The 22128-nt window shown below is 46.5% G+C and overlaps 1 non-coding gene across 1 annotated transcript; it reads right to left on the bottom strand.

The window, feature by feature from the left end:
* Positions 1–16686: 16686 nt before the first annotated feature.
* Trnai-aau (transfer RNA isoleucine (anticodon AAU)) lies at positions 16687–16758 on the bottom strand. The gene has a single exon. It is a non-coding gene; the product is annotated as a tRNA-Ile (tRNA).
* Positions 16759–22128: the final 5370 nt, after the last annotated feature.

The following is a 22128-nucleotide window of genomic DNA, read 5'->3' as shown; positions in this document are numbered from 1 at the left end:
GAACTTACGACCCCTGGTTTATTAGACCAGTGCTCTACCACTGAGCTAAAGAGGCGCGGCCTAGCGGTACTCTTGGGTACTTCGTCCTTACGGTCGTCTGCATCATCAGACTTTAGCTGACAACAATTCATATTATCGGCTAATATTTGCAGCTATGGCGACAAATTACTGCTTGGCTACACATCTGACACGTAACCGATGTGCTCTCCAAACCACAACACTTGCATTTCAGAACATGTCTTTTACACATGTCTACAAAATCACCTTCACCTTCAAATACAGTTTCCTTGCGACTGACAGAGACGTAGGCAAAGTTTAAAGTTGCTATTTCCATTAAATCTCGTTAATCAGAAAAACGGTAATTTACACCTGCAGCGGAACAAAATTCCGTTTCGCCCAGCGTCTGGCTCGAACCCACGACCCTGGGATTAAGTGTCTGACGCTCTACCGACTGAGATAGCCGGCTACCTCGGTGAATATTTGCCGGGTAGCACGTCACACAGTACTCGTTTGGGTTGGGTGATCCCATACAGCATCTCTCCATGCTGCCTAATGTTTTCCTAACGTCACACTCGTCACGCACTTCACTTTTATGTCATAATCATTTCTGAGAGGCAAAGAAATTGCATGACAACAAGCAGAGCTAGTGGCGTCAAAATTAACACACATACTTTATGTGACTCAAAAGCCGAACGAGTTACTTTCCGACGTTGTTTTAGATGTGCAAGTGCCAGTCAAAACTCGCGGTGTCGGCACTCTGCCGACCATTTCGTTAGTTAACACCGGTCTTGCTGTGTGTGTTTCAAGCTCAAGAGCATCTCCAAGCAAAAAATGGTCAACAGCAACATTCAGACGGTTTCGTACTGCTCAATTGCTACATTAAAACGGTATGTTTCTTTTTCAGAACTGGAAAAACACAAGCGTGACAGCATTCGAACCTGTAATCTTCAGAGCCGAAGTCCGACGCCTTATCCATTAGGCCACACGGTCACTGACGACCAACATTTACATGTATACGACTCATCTCGAAACGCTCACACCCCTGAGGATTTGTGTTTTCGTTCTACACAGCCGCTGCCCCTTGCTCTTTCCCACCCATTCGTTACATTCAACCTCTGACGTGACCGACCAAATATAGACTGAGAAACAAGACCACACAATTTGTGCATTCGGAATCGAAGGCAGGCCGTCCCTCGCCGCATTTGCTACGATGGCCATTTGCTACTTCTGCAGAAGCGGCGGCGACGACGACGACGACGACGACGACGAAGATCGCGAGAGACTCTGAGATATGTGAGAAATACATCTATAAAATGTAATTCAGACTGCCTCGTCCCACCTTATGCTGTACCGCTTTGGCAAATGCTTTATCTGCGCCATTCGCCTTAATCACATCTGAGAGTAAATCTTAAAAAAACGCCTGTCGCTAATTGTTCGTCATCACAGGTACTGTTTGCTATACGGCCACGACGCGCAACTGATTTCCAAAATTCATCTTTCTCCTGTGAGGATGGAACTTACGACCCCTGGTTTATTAGACCAGTGCTCTACCACTGAGCTAAAGAGGCGCGGCCTAGCGGTACTCTTGGGTACTTCGTCCTTACGGTCGTCTGCATCATCAGACTTTAGCTGACAACAATTCATATTATCGGCTAATATTTGCAGCTATGGCGACAAATTACTGCTTGGCTACACATCTGACACGTAACCGATGTGCTCTCCAAACCACAACACTTGCATTTCAGAACATGTCTTTTACACATGTCTACAAAATCACCTTCACCTTCAAATACAGTTTCCTTGCGACTGACAGAGACGTAGGCAAAGTTTAAAGTTGCTATTTCCATTAAATCTCGTTAATCAGAAAAACGGTAATTTACACCTGCAGCGGAACAAAATTCCGTTTCGCCCAGCGTCTGGCTCGAACCCACAACCCTGGGATTAAGTGTCTGACGCTCTACCGACTGAGATAGCCGGCTACCTCGGTGAATATTTGCCGGGTAGCACGTCACACAGTACTCGTTTGGGTTGGGTGGTCCCATACAGCATCTCTCCATGCTGCCTAATGTTTTCCTAACGTCACACTCGTCACGCACTTCACTTTTATGTCATAATCATTTCTGAGAGGCAAAGAAATTGCATGACAACAAGCAGAGCTAGTGGCGTCAAAATTAACACACATACTTTATGTGACTCAAAAGCCGAACGAGTTACTTTCCGACGTTGTTTTAGATGTGCAAGTGCCAGTCAAAACTCGCGGTGTCGGCACTCTGCCGACCATTTCGTTAGTTAACACCGGTCTTGCTGTGTGTGTTTCAAGCTCAAGAGCATCTCCAAGCAAAAAATGGTCAACAGCAACATTCAGACGGTTTCGTACTGCTCAATTGCTACATTAAAACGGTATGTTTCTTTTTCAGAACTGGAAAAACACAAGCGTGACAGCATTCGAACCTGTAATCTTCAGAGCCGAAGTCCGACGCCTTATCCATTAGGCCACACGGTCACTGACGACCAACATTTACATGTATACGACTCATCTCGAAACGCTCACACCCCTGAGGATTTGTGTTTTCGTTCTACACAGCCGCTGCCCCTTGCTCTTTCCCACCCATTCGTTACATTCAACCTCTGACGTGACCGACCAAATATAGACTGAGAAACAAGACCACACAATTTGTGCATTCGGAATCAAAGGCAGGCCGTCCCTCGCCGCATTTGCTACGATGGCCATTTGCTACTTCTGCAGAAGCGGCGGCGACGGCGACGACGACGACGACGACGACGACGACGAAGATCGCGAGAGACTCTGAGATATGTGAGAAATACATCTATAAAATGTAATTCAGACTGCCTCGTCCCACCTTATGCTGTACCGCTTTGGCAAATGCTTTATCTGCGCCATTCGCCTTAATCACATCTGAGAGTAAATCTTAAAAAAACGCCTGTCGCTAATTGTTCGTCATCACAGGTACTGTTTGCTATACGGCCACGACGCGCAACTGATTTCCAAAATTCATCTTTCTCCTGTGAGGATGGAACTTACGACCCCTGGTTTATTAGACCAGTGCTCTACCACTGAGCTAAAGAGGCGCGGCCTAGCGGTACTCTTGGGTACTTCGTCCTTACGGTCGTCTGCATCATCAGACTTTAGCTGACAACAATTCATATTATCGGCTAATATTTGCAGCTATGGCGACAAATTACTGCTTGGCTACACATCTGACACGTAACCGATGTGCTCTCCAAACCACAACACTTGCATTTCAGAACATGTCTTTTACACATGTCTACAAAATCACCTTCACCTTCAAATACAGTTTCCTTGCGACTGACAGAGACGTAGGCAAAGTTTAAAGTTGCTATTTCCATTAAATCTCGTTAATCAGAAAAACGGTAATTTACACCTGCAGCGGAACAAAATTCCGTTTCGCCCAGCGTCTGGCTCGAACCCACGACCCTGGGATTAAGTGTCTGACGCTCTACCGACTGAGATAGCCGGCTACCTCGGTGAATATTTGCCGGGTAGCACGTCACACAGTACTCGTTTGGGTTGGGTGGTCCCATACAGCATCTCTCCATGCTGCCTAATGTTTTCCTAACGTCACACTCGTCACGCACTTCACTTTTATGTCATAATCATTTCTGAGAGGCAAAGAAATTGCATGACAACAAGCAGAGCTAGTGGCGTCAAAATTAACACACATACTTTATGTGACTCAAAAGCCGAACGAGTTACTTTCCGACGTTGTTTTAGATGTGCAAGTGCCAGTCAAAACTCGCGGTGTCGGCACTCTGCCGACCATTTCGTTAGTTAACACCGGTCTTGCTGTGTGTGTTTCAAGCTCAAGAGCATCTCCAAGCAAAAAATGGTCAACAGCAACATTCAGACGGTTTCGTACTGCTCAATTGCTACATTAAAACGGTATGTTTCTTTTTCAGAACTGGAAAAACACAAGCGTGACAGCATTCGAACCTGTAATCTTCAGAGCCGAAGTCCGACGCCTTATCCATTAGGCCACACGGTCACTGACGACCAACATTTACATGTATACGACTCATCTCGAAACGCTCACACCCCTGAGGATTTGTGTTTTCGTTCTACACAGCCGCTGCCCCTTGCTCTTTCCCACCCATTCGTTACATTCAACCTCTGACGTGACCGACCAAATATAGACTGAGAAACAAGACCACACAATTTGTGCATTCGGAATCGAAGGCAGGCCGTCCCTCGCCGCATTTGCTACGATGGCCATTTGCTACTTCTGCAGAAGCGGCGACGACGACGACGACGACGACGAAGATCGCGAGAGACTCTGAGATACGTGAGAAATACATCTATAAAATGTTATTCAGACTGCCTCGTCCCACCTTATGCTGTACCGCTTTGGCAAATGCTTTATCTGCGCCATTCGCCTTAATCACATCTGAGAGTAAATCTTAAAAAAACGCCTGTCGCTAATTGTTCGTCATCACAGGTACTGTTTGCTATACGGCCACGACGCGCAACTGATTTCCAAAATTCATCTTTCTCCTGTGAGGATGGAACTTACAACCCCTGGTTTATTACACCAGTGCTCTACCACTGAGCTAAAGAGGCGCGGCCTAGCGGTACTCTTGGGTACTTCGTCCTTACGGTCGTCTGCACCATCAGTCTTTAGCTGACAACACTTCATATTACCGGCTAATATTTGCAGCTATGGCGACAAATTACTGCTTGGCTACACATCTGACACGTAACCGATGTGCTCTCCAAACCACAACACTTGCATTTCAGAACATGTCTTTTACACATGTCTACAAAATCACCTTCACCTTCAAATACAGTTTCCTTGCGACTGACAGAGACGTAGGCAAAGTTTAAAGTTGCTATTTCCATTAAATCTCGTTAATCAGAAAAACGGTAATTTACACCTGCAGCGGAACAAAATTCCGTTTCGCCCAGCGTCTGGCTCGAACCCACGACCTTGGGATTAAGTGTCTGACGCTCTACCGACTGAGATAGCCGGCTACCACGGTGAATATTTGCCGGGTAGCACGTCACACAGTACTCGTTTGGGTTGGGTGGTCCCATACAGCATCTCTCCATGCTGCCTAATGTTTTCCTAACGTCACACTCGTCACGCACTTCACTTTTATGTCATAATCATTTCTGAGAGGCAAAGAAATTGCATGACAACAAGCAGAGCTAGTGGCGTCAAAATTAACACACATACTTTATGTGACTCAAAAGCCGAACGAGTTACTTTCCGACGTTGTTTTAGATGTGCAAGTGCCAGTCAAAACTCGCGGTGTCGGCACTCTGCCGACCATTTCGTTAGTTAACACCGGTCTTGCTGTGTGTGTTTCAAGCTCAAGAGCATCTCCAAGCAAAAAATGGTCAACAGCAACATTCAGACGGTTTCGTACTGCTCAATTGCTACATTAAAACGGTATGTGTCTTTTTCAGAACTGGAAAAACACAAGCGTGACAGCATTCGAACCTGTAATATTCAGAGCCGAAGTCCGACGCCTTATCCATTAGGCCACACGGTCACTGACGACCAACATTTACATGTATACGACTCATCTCGAAACGCTCACACCCCTGAGGATTTGTGTTTTCGTTCTACACAGCCGCTGCCCCTTGCTCTTTCCCACCCATTCGTTACATTCAACCTCTGACGAGACCGACCAAATATAGACTGAGAAACAAGACCACACAATTTGTGCATTCGGAATCGAAGGCAGGCCGTCCCTCGCCGCATTTGCTACGATGGCCATTTGCTACTTCTGCAGAAGCGGCGGCGACGACGACGACGACGACGACGACGACGACGACGAAGATCGCGAGAGACTCTGAGATACGTGAGAAATACATCTATAAAATGTTATTCAGACTGCCTCGTCCCACCTTATGCTGTACCGCTTTGGCAAATGCTTTATCTGCGCCATTCGCCTTAATCACATCTGAGAGTAAATCTTAAAAAAACGCCTGTCGCTAATTGTTCGTCATCACAGGTACTGTTTGCTATACGGCCACGACGCGCAACTGATTTCCAAAATTCATCTTTCTCCTGTGAGGATGGAACTTACGACCCCTGGTTTATTAGACCAGTGCTCTACCACTGAGCTAAAGAGGCGCGGCCTAGCGGTACTCTTGGGTACTTCGTCCTTACGGTCGTCTGCATCATCAGACTTTAGCTGACAACAATTCATATTATCGGCTAATATTTGCAGCTATGGCGACAAATTACTGCTTGGCTACACATCTGACACGTAACCGATGTGCTCTCCAAACCACAACACTTGCATTTCAGAACATGTCTTTTACACATGTCTACAAAATCACCTTCACCTTCAAATACAGTTTCCTTGCGACTGACAGAGACGTAGGCAAAGTTTAAAGTTGCTATTTCCATTAAATCTCGTTAATCAGAAAAACGGTAATTTACACCTGCAGCGGAACAAAATTCCGTTTCGCCCAGCGTCTGGCTCGAACCCACGACCCTGGGATTAAGTGTCTGACGCTCTACCGACTGAGATAGCCGGCTACCTCGGTGAATACTTGCCGGGTAGCACGTCACACAGTACTCGTTTGGGTTGGGTGGTCCCATACAGCATCTCTCCATGCTGCCTAATGTTTTCCTAACGTCACACTCGTCACGCACTTCACTTTTATGTCATAATCATTTCTGAGAGGCAAAGAAATTGCATGACAACAAGCAGAGCTAGTGGCGTCAAAATTAACACACATACTTTATGTGACTCAAAAGCCGAACGAGTTACTTTCCGACGTTGTTTTAGATGTGCAAGTGCCAGTCAAAACTCGCGGTGTCGGCACTCTGCCGACCATTTCGTTAGTTAACACCGGTCTTGCTGTGTGTGTTTCAAGCTCAAGAGCATCTCCAAGCAAAAAATGGTCAACAGCAACATTCAGACGGTTTCGTACTGCTCAATTGCTACATTAAAACGGTATGTTTCTTTTTCAGAACTGGAAAAACACAAGCGTGACAGCATTCGAACCTGTAATCTTCAGAGCCGAAGTCCGACGCCTTATCCATTAGGCCACACGGTCACTGACAACCAACATTTACATGTATACGACTCATCTCGAAACGCTCACACCCCTGAGGATTTGTGTTTTCGTTCTACACAGCCGCTGCCCCTTGCTCTTTCCCACCCATTCGTTACATTCAACCTCTGACGTGACCGACCAAATATAGACTGAGAAACAAGACCACACAATTTGTGCATTCGGAATCGAAGGCAGGCCGTCCCTCGCCGCATTTGCTACGATGGCCATTTGCTACTTCTGCAGAAGCGGCGGCGACGGCGACGACGACGACGACGACGACGACGACGAAGATCGCGAGAGACTCTGAGATATGTGAGAAATACATCTATAAAATGTAATTCAGACTGCCTCGTCCCACCTTATGCTGTACCGCTTTGGCAAATGCTTTATCTGCGCCATTCGCCTTAATCACATCTGAGAGTAAATCTTAAAAAAACGCCTGTCGCTAATTGTTCGTCATCACAGGTACTGTTTGCTATACGGCCACGACGCGCAACTGATTTCCAAAATTCATCTTTCTCCTGTGAGGATGGAACTTACGACCCCTGGTTTATTAGACCAGTGCTCTACCACTGAGCTAAAGAGGCGCGGCCTAGCGGTACTCTTGGGTACTTCGTCCTTACGGTCGTCTGCATCATCAGACTTTAGCTGACAACAATTCATATTATCGGCTAATATTTGCAGCTATGGCGACAAATTACTGCTTGGCTACACATCTGACACGTAACCGATGTGCTCTCCAAACCACAACACTTGCATTTCAGAACATGTCTTTTACACATGTCTACAAAATCACCTTCACCTTCAAATACAGTTTCCTTGCGACTGACAGAGACGTAGGCAAAGTTTAAAGTTGCTATTTCCATTAAATCTCGTTAATCAGAAAAACGGTAATTTACACCTGCAGCGGAACAAAATTCCGTTTCGCCCAGCGTCTGGCTCGAACCCACGACCCTGGGATTAAGTGTCTGACGCTCTACCGACTGAGATAGCCGGCTACCTCGGTGAATATTTGCCGGGTAGCACGTCACACAGTACTCGTTTGGGTTGGGTGGTCCCATACAGCATCTCTCCATGCTGCCTAATGTTTTCCTAACGTCACACTCGTCACGCACTTCACTTTTATGTCATAATCATTTCTGAGAGGCAAAGAAATTGCATGACAACAAGCAGAGCTAGTGGCGTCAAAATTAACACACATACTTTATGTGACTCAAAAGCCGAACGAGTTACTTTCCGACGTTGTTTTAGATGTGCAAGTGCCAGTCAAAACTCGCGGTGTCGGCACTCTGCCGACCATTTCGTTAGTTAACACCGGTCTTGCTGTGTGTGTTTCAAGCTCAAGAGCATCTCCAAGCAAAAAATGGTCAACAGCAACATTCAGACGGTTTCGTACTGCTCAATTGCTACATTAAAACGGTATGTTTCTTTTTCAGAACTGGAAAAACACAAGCGTGACAGCATTCGAACCTGTAATCTTCAGAGCCGAAGTCCGACGCCTTATCCATTAGGCCACACGGTCACTGACGACCAACATTTACATGTATACGACTCATCTCGAAACGCTCACACCCCTGAGGATTTGTGTTTTCGTTCTACACAGCCGCTGCCCCTTGCTCTTTCCCACCCATTCGTTACATTCAACCTCTGACGTGACCGACCAAATATAGACTGAGAAACAAGACCACACAATTTGTGCATTCGGAATCGAAGGCAGGCCGTCCCTCGCCGCATTTGCTACGATGGCCATTTGCTACTTCTGCAGAAGCGGCGGCGGCGACGACGACGACGACGACGACGACGACGACGACGACGACGACGACGACGATCGCGAGAGACTCTGAGATACGTGAGAAATACATCTATAAAATGTTATTCAGACTGCCTCGTCCCACCTTATGCTGTACCGCTTTGGCAAATGCTTTATCTGCGCCATTCGCCTTAATCACATCTGAGAGTAAATCTTAAAAAAACGCCTGTCGCTAATTGTTCGTCATCACAGGTACTGTTTGCTATACGGCCACGACGCGCAACTGATTTCCAAAATTCATCTTTCTCCTGTGAGGATGGAACTTACAACCCCTGGTTTATTACACCAGTGCTCTACCACTGAGCTAAAGAGGCGCGGCCTAGCGGTACTCTTGGGTACTTCGTCCTTACGGTCGTCTGCACCATCAGTCTTTAGCTGACAACACTTCATATTACCGGCTAATATTTGCAGCTATGGCGACAAATTACTGCTTGGCTACACATCTGACACGTAACCGATGTGCTCTCCAAACCACAACACTTGCATTTCAGAACATGTCTTTTACACATGTCTACAAAATCACCTTCACCTTCAAATACAGTTTCCTTGCGACTGACAGAGACGTAGGCAAAGTTTAAAGTTGCTATTTCCATTAAATCTCGTTAATCAGAAAAACGGTAATTTACACCTGCAGCGGAACAAAATTCCGTTTCGCCCAGCGTCTGGCTCGAACCCACGACCCTGGGATTAAGTGTCTGACGCTCTACCGACTGAGATAGCCGGCTACCTCGGTGAATATTTGCCGGGTAGCACGTCACACAGTACTCGTTTGGGTTGGGTGGTCCCATACAGCATCTCTCCATGCTGCCTAATGTTTTCCTAACGTCACACTCGTCACGCACTTCACTTTTATGTCATAATCATTTCTGAGAGGCAAAGAAATTGCATGACAACAAGCAGAGCTAGTGGCGTCAAAATTAACACACATACTTTATGTGACTCAAAAGCCGAACGAGTTACTTTCCGACGTTGTTTTAGATGTGCAAGTGCCAGTCAAAACTCGCGGTGTCGGCACTCTGCCGACCATTTCGTTAGTTAACACCGGTCTTGCTGTGTGTGTTTCAAGCTCAAGAGCATCTCCAAGCAAAAAATGGTCAACAGCAACATTCAGACGGTTTCGTACTGCTCAATTGCTACATTAAAACGGTATGTGTCTTTTTCAGAACTGGAAAAACACAAGCGTGACAGCATTCGAACCTGTAATCTTCAGAGCCGAAGTCCGACGCCTTATCCATTAGGCCACACGGTCACTGACGACCAACATTTACATGTATACGACTCATCTCGAAACGCTCACACCCCTGAGGATTTGTGTTTTCGTTCTACACAGCCGCTGCCCCTTGCTCTTTCCCACCCATTCGTTACATTCAACCTCTGACGAGACCGACCAAATATAGACTGAGAAACAAGACCACACAATTTGTGCATTCGGAATCGAAGGCAGGCCGTCCCTCGCCGCATTTGCTACGATGGCCATTTGCTACTTCTGCAGAAGCGGCGGCGACGACGACGACGACGACGACGACGACGACGACGAAGATCGCGAGAGACTCTGAGATACGTGAGAAATACATCTATAAAATGTTATTCAGACTGCCTCGTCCCACCTTATGCTGTACCGCTTTGGCAAATGCTTTATCTGCGCCATTCGCCTTAATCACATCTGAGAGTAAATCTTAAAAAAACGCCTGTCGCTAATTGTTCGTCATCACAGGTACTGTTTGCTATACGGCCACGACGCGCAACTGATTTCCAAAATTCATCTTTTTCCTGTGAGGATGGAACTTACGACCCCTGGTTTATTAGACCAGTGCTCTACCACTGAGCTAAAGAGGCGCGGCCTAGCGGTACTCTTGGGTACTTCGTCCTTACGGTCGTCTGCATCATCAGACTTTAGCTGACAACAATTCATATTATCGGCTAATATTTGCAGCTATGGCGACAAATTACTGCTTGGCTACACATCTGACACGTAACCGATGTGCTCTCCAAACCACAACACTTGCATTTCAGAACATGTCTTTTACACATGTCTACAAAATCACCTTCACCTTCAAATACAGTTTCCTTGCGACTGACAGAGACGTAGGCAAAGTTTAAAGTTGCTATTTCCATTAAATCTCGTTAATCAGAAAAACGGTAATTTACACCTGCAGCGGAACAAAATTCCGTTTCGCCCAGCGTCTGGCTCGAACCCACGACCCTGGGATTAAGTGTCTGACGCTCTACCGACTGAGATAGCCGGCTACCTCGGTGAATACTTGCCGGGTAGCACGTCACACAGTACTCGTTTGGGTTGGGTGGTCCCATACAGCATCTCTCCATGCTGCCTAATGTTTTCCTAACGTCACACTCGTCACGCACTTCACTTTTATGTCATAATCATTTCTGAGAGGCAAAGAAATTGCATGACAACAAGCAGAGCTAGTGGCGTCAAAATTAACACACATACTTTATGTGACTCAAAAGCCGAACGAGTTACTTTCCGACGTTGTTTTAGATGTGCAAGTGCCAGTCAAAACTCGCGGTGTCGGCACTCTGCCGACCATTTCGTTAGTTAACACCGGTCTTGCTGTGTGTGTTTCAAGCTCAAGAGCATCTCCAAGCAAAAAATGGTCAACAGCAACATTCAGACGGTTTCGTACTGCTCAATTGCTACATTAAAACGGTATGTTTCTTTTTCAGAACTGGAAAAACACAAGCGTGACAGCATTCGAACCTGTAATCTTCAGAGCCGAAGTCCGACGCCTTATCCATTAGGCCACACGGTCACTGACGACCAACATTTACATGTATACGACTCATCTCGAAACGCTCACACCCCTGAGGATTTGTGTTTTCGTTCTACACAGCCGCTGCCCCTTGCTCTTTCCCACCCATTCGTTACATTCAACCTCTGACGTGACCGACCAAATATAGACTGAGAAACAAGACCACACAATTTGTGCATTCGGAATCGAAGGCAGGCCGTCCCTCGCCGCATTTGCTACGATGGCCATTTGCTACTTCTGCAGAAGCGGCGGCGACGGCGACGACGACGACGACGACGACGACGAAGATCGCGAGAGACTCTGAGATATGTGAGAAATACATCTATAAAATGTAATTCAGACTGCCTCGTCCCACCTTATGCTGTACCGCTTTGGCAAATGCTTTATCTGCGCCATTCGCCTTAATCACATCTGAGAGTAAATCTTAAAAAAACGCCTGTCGCTAATTGTTCGTCATCACAGGTACTGTTTGCTATACGGCCACGACGCGCAACTGATTTCCAAAATTCATCTTTCTCCTGTGAGGATGGAACTTACGACCCCTGGTTTATTAGACCAGTGCTCTACCACTGAGCTAAAGAGGCGCGGCGTAGCGGTACTCTTGGGTACTTCGTCCTTACGGTCGTCTGCATCATCAGACTTTAGCTGACAACAATTCATATTATCGGCTAATATTTGCAGCTATGGCGACAAATTACTGCTTGGCTACACATCTGACACGTAACCGATGTGCTCTCCAAACCACAACACTTGCTTTTCAGAACATGTCTTTTACACATGTCTACAAAATCACCTTCACCTTCAAATACAGTTTCCTTGCGACTGACAGAGACGTAGGCAAAGTTTAAAGTTGCTATTTCCATTAAATCTCGTTAATCAGAAAAACGGTAATTTACACCTGCAGCGGAACAAAATTCCGTTTCGCCCAGCGTCTGGCTCGAACCCACGACCCTGGGATTAAGAGTCTGACGCTCTACCGACTGAGATAGCCGGCTACCTCGGTGAATATTTGCCGGGTAGCACGTCACACAGTACTCGTTTGGGTTGGGTGGTCCCATACAGCATCTCTCCATGCTGCCTAATGTTTTCCTAACGTCACACTCGTCACGTACTTCACTTTTATGTCATAATCATTTCTGAGAGGCAAAGAAATTGCATGACAACAAGCAGAGCTAGTGGCGTCAAAATTAACACACATACTTTATGTGACTCAAAAGCCGAACGAGTTACTTTCCGACGTTGTTTTAGATGTGCAAGTGCCAGTCAAAACTCGCGGTGTCGGCACTCTGCCGACCATTTCGTTAGTTAACACCGGTCTTGCTGTGTGTGTTTCAAGCTCAAGAGCATCTCCAAGCAAAAAATGGTCAACAGCAACATTCAGACGGTTTCGTACTGCTCAATTGCTACATTAAAACGGTATGTTTCTTTTTCAGAACTGGAAAAACACAAGCGTGACAGCATTCGAACCTGTAATCTTCAGAGCCGAAGTCCGACGCCTTATCCATTAGGCCACACGGTCACTGACGACCAACATTTACATGTATACGACTCATCTCGAAACGCTCACACCCCTGAGGATTTGTGTTTTCGTTCTACACAGCCGCTGCCCCTTGCTCTTTCCCACCCATTCGTTACATTCAACCTCTGACGTGACCGACCAAATATAGACTGAGAAACAAGACCACACAATTTGTGCATTCGGAATCGAAGGCAGGCCGTCCCTCGCCGCATTTGCTACGATGGCCATTTGCTACTTCTGCAGAAGCGGCGGCGACGGCGACGACGACGACGACGACGACGAAGATCGCGAGAGACTCTGAGATATGTGAGAAATACATCTATAAAATGTAATTCAGACTGCCTCGTCCCACCTTATGCTGTACCGCTTTGGCAAATGCTTTATCTGCGCCATTCGCCTTAATCACATCTGAGAGTAAATCTTAAAAAAACGCCTGTCGCTAATTGTTCGTCATCACAGGTACTGTTTGCTATACGGCCACGACGCGCAACTGATTTCCAAAATTCATCTTTCTCCTGTGAGGATGGAACTTACGACCCCTGGTTTATTAGACCAGTGCTCTACCACTGAGCTAAAGAGGCGTGGCCTAGCGGTACTCTTGGGTACTTCGTCCTTACGGTCGTCTGCATCATCAGACTTTAGCTGACAACAATTCATATTATCGGCTAATATTTGCAGCTATGGCGACAAATTACTGCTTGGCTACACATCTGACACGTAACCGATGTGCTCTCCAAACCACAACACTTGCATTTCAGAACATGTCTTTTACACATGTCTACAAAATCACCTTCACCTTCAAATACAGTTTCCTTGCGACTGACAGAGACGTAGGCAAAGTTTAAAGTTGCTATTTCCATTAAATCTCGTTAATCAGAAAAACGGTAATTTACACCTGCAGCGGAACAAAATTCCGTTTCGCCCAGCGTCTGGCTCGAACCCACGACCCTGGGATTAAGTGTCTGACGCTCTACCGACTGAGATAGCCGGCTACCTCGGTGAATATTTGCCGGGTAGCACGTCACACAGTACTCGTTTGGGTTGGGTGGTCCCATACAGCATCTCTCCATGCTGCCTAATGTTTTCCTAACGTCACACTCGTCACGCACTTCACTTTTATGTCATAATCATTTCTGAGAGGCAAAGAAATTGCATGACAACAAGCAGAGCTAGTGGCGTCAAAATTAACACACATACTTTATGTGACTCAAAAGCCGAACGAGTTACTTTCCGACGTTGTTTTAGATGTGCAAGTGCCAGTCAAAACTCGCGGTGTCGGCACTCTGCCGACCATTTCGTTAGTTAACACCGGTCTTGCTGTGTGTGTTTCAAGCTCAAGAGCATCTCCAAGCAAAAAATGGTCAACAGCAACATTCAGACGGTTTCGTACTGCTCAATTGCTACATTAAAACGGTATGTTTCTTTTTCAGAACTGGAAAAACACAAGCGTGACAGCATTCGAACCTGTAATCTTCAGAGCCGAAGTCCGACGCCTTATCCATTAGGCCACACGGTCACTGACGACCAACATTTACATGTATACGACTCATCTCGAAACGCTCACACCCCTGAGGATTTGTGTTTTCGTTCTACACAGCCGCTGCCCCTTGCTCTTTCCCACCCATTCGTTACATTCAACCTCTGACGATCTGTCTCGCGTGTGTACTGAGAAACAAGACCACACAATTTGTGCATTCGGAATCGAAGGCAGGCCGTCCCTCGCCGCATTTGCTACGATGGCCATTTGCTACTTCTGCAGAAGCGGCGGCGACGACGACGACGACGACGAAGATCGCGAGAGACTCTGAGATATGTGAGAAATACATCTATAAAATGTAATTCAGACTGCCTCGTCCCACCTTATGCTGTACCGCTTTGGCAAATGCTTTATCTGCGCCATTCGCCTTAATCACATCTGAGAGTAAATCTTAAAAAAACGCCTGTCGCTAATTGTTCGTCATCACAGGTACTGTTTGCTATACGGCCACGACGCGCAACTGATTTCCAAAATTCATCTTTCTCCTGTGAGGATGGAACTTACGACCCATGGTTTATTAGACCAGTGCTCTACCACTGAGCTAAAGAGGCGCGGCCTAGCGGTACTCTTGGGTACTTCGTCCTTACGGTCGTCTGCATCATCAGACTTTAGCTGACAACAATTCATATTATCGGCTAATATTTGCAGCTATGGCGACAAATTACTGCTTGGCTACACATCTGACACGTAACCGATGTGCTCTCCAAACCACAACACTTGCATTTCAGAACATGTCTTTTACACATGTCTACAAAATCACCTTCACCTTCAAATACAGTTTCCTTGCGACTGACAGAGACGTAGGCAAAGTTTAAAGTTGCTATTTCCATTAAATCTCGTTAATCAGAAAAACGGTAATTTACACCTGCAGCGGAACAAAATTCCGTTTCGCCCAGCGTCTGGCTCGAACCCACGACCCTGGGATTAAGTGTCTGACGCTCTACCGACTGAGATAGCCGGCTACCTCGGTGAATATTTGCCGGGTAGCACGTCACACAGTACTCGTTTGGGTTGGGTGGTCCCATACAGCATCTCTCCATGCTGCCTAATGTTTTCCTAACGTCACACTCGTCACGCACTTCACTTTTATGTCATAATCATTTCTGAGAGGCAAAGAAATTGCATGACAACAAGCAGAGCTAGTGGCGTCAAAATTAACACACATACTTTATGTGACTCAAAAGCCGAACGAGTTACTTTCCGACGTTGTTTTAGATGTGCAAGTGCCAGTCAAAACTCGCGGTGTCGGCACTCTGCCGACCATTTCGTTAGTTAACACCGGTCTTGCTGTGTGTGTTTCAAGCTCAAGAGCATCTCCAAGCAAAAAATGGTCAACAGCAACATTCAGACGGTTTCGTACTGCTCAATTGCTACATTAAAACGGTATGTTTCTTTTTCAGAACTGGAAAAACACAAGCGTGACAGCATTCGAACCTGTAATCTTCAGAGCCGAAGTCCGACGCCTTATCCATTAGGCCACACGGTCACTGACGACCAACATTTACATGTATACGACTCATCTCGAAACGCTCACACCCCTGAGGATTTGTGTTTTCGTTCTACACAGCCGCTGCCCCTTGCTCTTTCCCACCCATTCGTTACATTCAACCTCTGACGTGACCGACCAAATATAGACTGAGAAACAAGACCACACAATTTGTGCATTCGGAATCAAAGGCAGGCCGTCCCTCGCCGCATTTGCTACGATGGCCATTTGCTACTTCTGCAGAAGCGGCGGCGACGGCGACGACGACGACGACGACGACGAAGATCGCGAGAGACTCTGAGATATGTGAGAAATACATCTATAAAATGTATTTCAGACTGCCTCGTCCCACCTTATGCTGTACCGCTTTGGCAAATGCTTTATCTGCGCCATTCGCCTTAATCACATCTGAGAGTAAATCTTAAAAAAACGCCTGTCGCTAATTGTTCGTCATCACAGGTACTGTTTGCTATACGGCCACGACGCGCAACTGATTTCCAAAATTCATCTTCCTCCTGTGAGGATGGAACTTACGACCCCTGGTTTATTAGACCAGTGCTCTACCACTGAGCTAAAGAGGCGCGGCCTAGCGGTACTCTTGGGTACTTCGTCCTTACGGTCGTCTGCATCATCAGACTTTAGCTGACAACAATTCATATTATCGGCTAATATTTGCAGCTATGGCGACAAATTACTGCTTGGCTACACATCTGACACGTAACCGATGTGCTCTCCAAACCACAACACTTGCATTTCAGAACATGTCTTTTACACATGTCTACAAAATCACCTTCACCTTCAAATACAGTTTCCTTGCGACTGACAGAGACGTAGGCAAAGTTTAAAGTTGCTATTTCCATTAAATCTCGTTAATCAGAAAAACGGTAATTTACACCTGCAGCGGAACAAAATTCCGTTTCGCCCAGCGTCTGGCTCGAACCCACGACCCTGGGATTAAGTGTCTGACGCTCTACCGACTGAGATAGCCGGCTACCTCGGTGAATATTTGCCGGGTAGCACGTCACACAGTACTCGTTTGGGTTGGGTGGTCCCATACAGCATCTCTCCATGCTGCCTAATGTTTTCCTAACGTCACACTCGTCACGTACTTCACTTTTATGTCATAATCATTTCTGAGAGGCAAAGAAATTGCATGACAACAAGCAGAGCTAGTGGCGTCAAAATTAACACACATACTTTATGTGACTCAAAAGCCGAACGAGTTACTTTCCGACGTTGTTTTAGATGTGCAAGTGCCAGTCAAAACTCGCGGTGTCGGCACTCTGCCGACCATTTCGTTAGTTAACACCGGTCTTGCTGTGTGTGTTTCAAGCTCAAGAGCATCTCCAAGCAAAAAATGGTCAACAGCAACATTCAGACGGTTTCGTACTGCTCAATTGCTACATTAAAACGGTATGTTTCTTTTTCAGAACTGGAAAAACACAAGCGTGACAGCATTCGAACCTGTAATCTTGAGAGCCGAAGTCCGACGCCTTATCCATTAGGCCACACGGTCACTGACGACCAACATTTACATGTATACGACTCATCTCGAAACGCTCACACCCCTGAGGATTTGTGTTTTCGTTCTACACAGCCGCTGCCCCTTGCTCTTTCCCACCCATTCGTTACATTCAACCTCTGACGTGACCGACCAAATATAGACTGAGAAACAAGACCACACAATTTGTGCATTCGGAATCGAAGGCAGGCCGTCCCTCGCCGCATTTGCTACGATGGCCATTTGCTACTTCTGCAGAAGCGGCGGCGGCGACGACGACGACGACGACGACGACGACGACGACGACGACGAAGATCGCGAGAGACTCTGAGATACGTGAGAAATACATCTATAAAATGTTATTCAGACTGCCTCGTCCCACCTTATGCTGTACCGCTTTGGCAAATGCTTTATCTGCGCCATTCGCCTTAATCACATCTGAGAGTAAATCTTAAAAAAACGCCTGTCGCTAATTGTTCGTCATCACAGGTACTGTTTGCTATACGGCCACGACGCGCAACTGATTTCCAAAATTCATCTTTCTCCTGTGAGGATGGAACTTACAACCCCTGGTTTATTACACCAGTGCTCTACCACTGAGCTAAGAGGCGCGGCCTAGCGGTACTCTTGGGTACTTCGTCCTTACGGTCGTCTGCACCATCAGTCTTTAGCTGACAACACTTCATATTACCGGCTAATATTTGCAGCTATGGCGACAAATTACTGCTTGGCTACACATCTGACACGTAACCGATGTGCTCTCCAAACCACAACACTTGCATTTCAGAACATGTCTTTTACACATGTCTACAAAATCACCTTCACCTTCAAATACAGTTTCCTTGCGACTGACAGAGACGTAGGCAAAGTTTAAAGTTGCTATTTCCATTAAATCTCGTTAATCAGAAAAACGGTAATTTACACCTGCAGCGGAACAAAATTCCGTTTCGGCCCAGCGTCTGGCTCGAACCCACGACCCTGGGATTAAGTGTCTGACGCTCTACCGACTGAGATAGCCGGCTACCTCGGTGAATATTTGCCGGGTAGCACGTCACACAGTACTCGTTTGGGTTGGGTGGTCCCATACAGCATCTCTCCATGCTGCCTAATGTTTTCCTAACGTCACACTCGTCACGCACTTCACTTTTATGTCATAATCATTTCTGAGAGGCAAAGAAATTGCATGACAACAAGCAGAGCTAGTGGCGTCAAATTAACACACATACTTTATGTGACTCAAAGCCGAACGAGTTACTTTCCGACGTTGTTTTAGATGTGCAAGTGCCAGTCAAAACTCGCGGTGTCGGCACTCTGCCGACCATTTCGTTAGTTAACACCGGTCTTGCTGTGTGTGTTTCAAGCTCAAGAGCATCTCCAAGCAAAAAATGGTCCAACAGCAACATTCAGACGGTTTCGTACTGCTCAATTGCTACATTAAAACGGTATGTGTCTTTTTCAGAACTGGAAAAACACAAGCGTGACAGCATTCGAACCTGTAATCTTCAGAGCCGAAGTCCGACGCCTTATCCATTAGGCCACACGGTCACTGACGACCAACATTTACATGTATACGACTCATCTCGAAACGCTCACACCCCTGAGGATTTGTGTTGTCGTTCTACACAGCCGCTGCCCCTTGCTCTTTCCCACCCATTCGTTACATTCAACCTCTGACGAGACCGACCAATATAGACTGGAAACAAGACCACACAATTTGTGCATTCGGAATCGAAGGCAGGCCGTCCCTCGCCGCATTTGCTACGATGGCCATTTTGCTACTTCTGCAGAAGCGGCGGCGACGACGACGACGACGACGACGACGACGACGAAGATCGCGAGAGACTCTGAGATACGTGAGAAATACATCTATAAAATGTTATTCAGACTGCCTCGTCCCACCTTATGCTGTTACCGCTTTGGCAAATGCTTTATCTGCGCCATTCGCCTTAATCACATCTGAGAGTAAATCTTAAAAAACGCCTGTCGCTAATTGTTCGTCATCACATGGTACTGTTTGCTATACGGCCACGACGCGCAACTGATTTCCAAAATTCATCTTTCTCCTGTGAGGATGGAACTTACAACCCCTGGGTTATTAGACCAGTGCTCTACCACTGAGCTAATGAGCGCGGCCTAGCGGTACTCTTGGGTACTTCGTCCTTACGGTCGTCTGCACCATCAGTCTTTAGCTGACAACCACTTCATATTACCGGCTAATATTTGCAGCTATGGCGACAAATTACTGCTTGGCTACACATGTGACACGTAACCGATGTGCTCTCCAAACCACAACACTTGCATTTCAGAACATGTCTTTTACACATGTCTACAAAATCACCTTCACCTTCTAATACAGTTTCCTTGCGACTGACAGAGACGTAGGCAAGTTTAAAGTTGCTATTTCCATTAAATCTCGTTAATCAGAAAAACGGTAATTTACACCTGCAGCGGAACAAAATTCCGTTTCGCCCAGCGTCTGGCTCGAACCCACGACCCTTTGATTAAGTGTCTGACGCTCTACCGACTGAGATAGCCGGCTACCTCGGTGAATATTTGCCGGGTAGCACGTCACACAGTACTCGTTTGGGTTGGGTGGTCCCATACAGCATCTCTCCATGCTTGCCTAATGTTTTCCTAACGTCACACTCGTCACGCACTTCACTTTTATGTCATAATCATTTCTGAGAGGCAAAGAAATTGCATGACAACAAGCAGAGCTAGTGGCGTCAAAATTAACACACATACTTTATGTGACTCAAAAGCCGAACGAGTTACTTTCCGACGTTGTTTTAGATGTGCAAGTGCCAGTCAAAACTCGCGGTGTCGGCACTCTGCCGACCATTTCGTTAGTTAACACCGGTCTTGCTGTGTGTGTTTCAAGAACACGCGATAGTGTAAGCAAAAAATGGTCAACAGCAACATTCAGACGGTTTCGTACTGCTCAATTGCTACATTAAAACGGCATGTGTCTTTTTCAGAACTGGAAAAACACAAGCGTGACAGCATTCGAACCTGTAATCTTCAGAGCCGAAGTCCGACGCCTTATCCATTAGGCCACACGGTCACTGACGACCAACATTTACATGTATACGACTCATCTCGAAACGCTCACACCCCTGAGGATTTGTGTTTTCGTTCTACACAGCCGCTGCCCCTTGCTCTTTCCCACCCATTCGTTACATTCAACCTCTGACGTGACCGACCAAATATAGACTGAGAAACAAGACCACACAATTTGTGCATTCGGAATCGAAGGCAGGCCGTCCCTCGCCGCATTTGCTACGATGGCCATTTGCTACTTCTGCAGAAGCGGCGGCGGCGGCGACGACGACGACGACGACGACGAAGATCGCGAGAGACTCTGAGATACGTGAGAAATACATCTATAAAATGTTATTCAGACTGCCTCGTCCCACCTTATGCTGTACCGCTTTGGCAAATGCTTTATCTGCGCCATTCGCCTTAATCACATCTGAGAGTAAATCTTAAAAAAACGCCTGTCGCTAATTGTTCGTCATCACAGGTACTGTTTGCTATACGGCCACGACGCGCAACTGATTTCCAAAATTCATCTTTCTCCTGTGAGGATGGAACTTACAACCCCTGGGTTATTAGACCAGTGCTCTACCACTGAGCTAAAGAGGCGCGGCCTAGCGGTACTCTTGGGTACTTCGTCCTTACGGTCGTCTGCACCATCAGTCTTTAGCTGACAACACTTCATATTACCGGCTAATATTTGCAGCTATGGCGACAAATTACTGCTTGGCTACACATCTGACACGTAACCGATGTGCTCTCCAAACCACAACACTTGCATTTCAGAACATGTCTTTTACACATGTCTACAAAATCACCTTCACCTTCTAATACAGTTTCCTTGCGACTGACAGAGACGTAGGCAAAGTTTAAAGTTGCTATTTCCATTAAATCTCGTTAATCAGAAAAACGGTAATTTACACCTGCAGCGGAACAAAATTCCGTTTCGCCCAGCGTCTGGCTCGAACCCACGACCCTGGGATTAAGTGTCTGACGCTCTACCGACTGAGATAGCCGGCTACCTCGGTGAATATTTGCCGGGTAGCACGTCACACAGTACTCGTTTGGGTTGGGTGGTCCCATACAGCATCTCTCCATGCTGCCTAATGTTTTCCTAACGTCACACTCGTCACGCACTTCACTTTTATGTCATAATCATTTCTGAGAGGCAAAGAAATTGCATGACAACAAGCAGAGCTAGTGGCGTCAAAATTAACACACATACTTTATGTGACTCAAAAGCCGAACGAGTTACTTTCCGACGTTGTTTTAGATGTGCAAGTGCCAGTCAAAACTCGCGGTGTCGGCACTCTGCCGACCATTTCGTTAGTTAACACCGGTCTTGCTGTGTGTGTTTCAAGCTCAAGAGCATCTCCAAGCAAAAAATGGTCAACAGCAACATTCAGACGGTTTC

Source organism: Schistocerca gregaria, unplaced genomic scaffold (genome assembly GCF_023897955.1).
Source record: "Schistocerca gregaria isolate iqSchGreg1 unplaced genomic scaffold, iqSchGreg1.2 ptg000169l, whole genome shotgun sequence".
In the NCBI taxonomy this organism is placed as follows: domain Eukaryota; kingdom Metazoa; phylum Arthropoda; class Insecta; order Orthoptera; family Acrididae; genus Schistocerca; species Schistocerca gregaria.
This window is presented reverse-complemented; position numbering and strand designations above follow the sequence as displayed.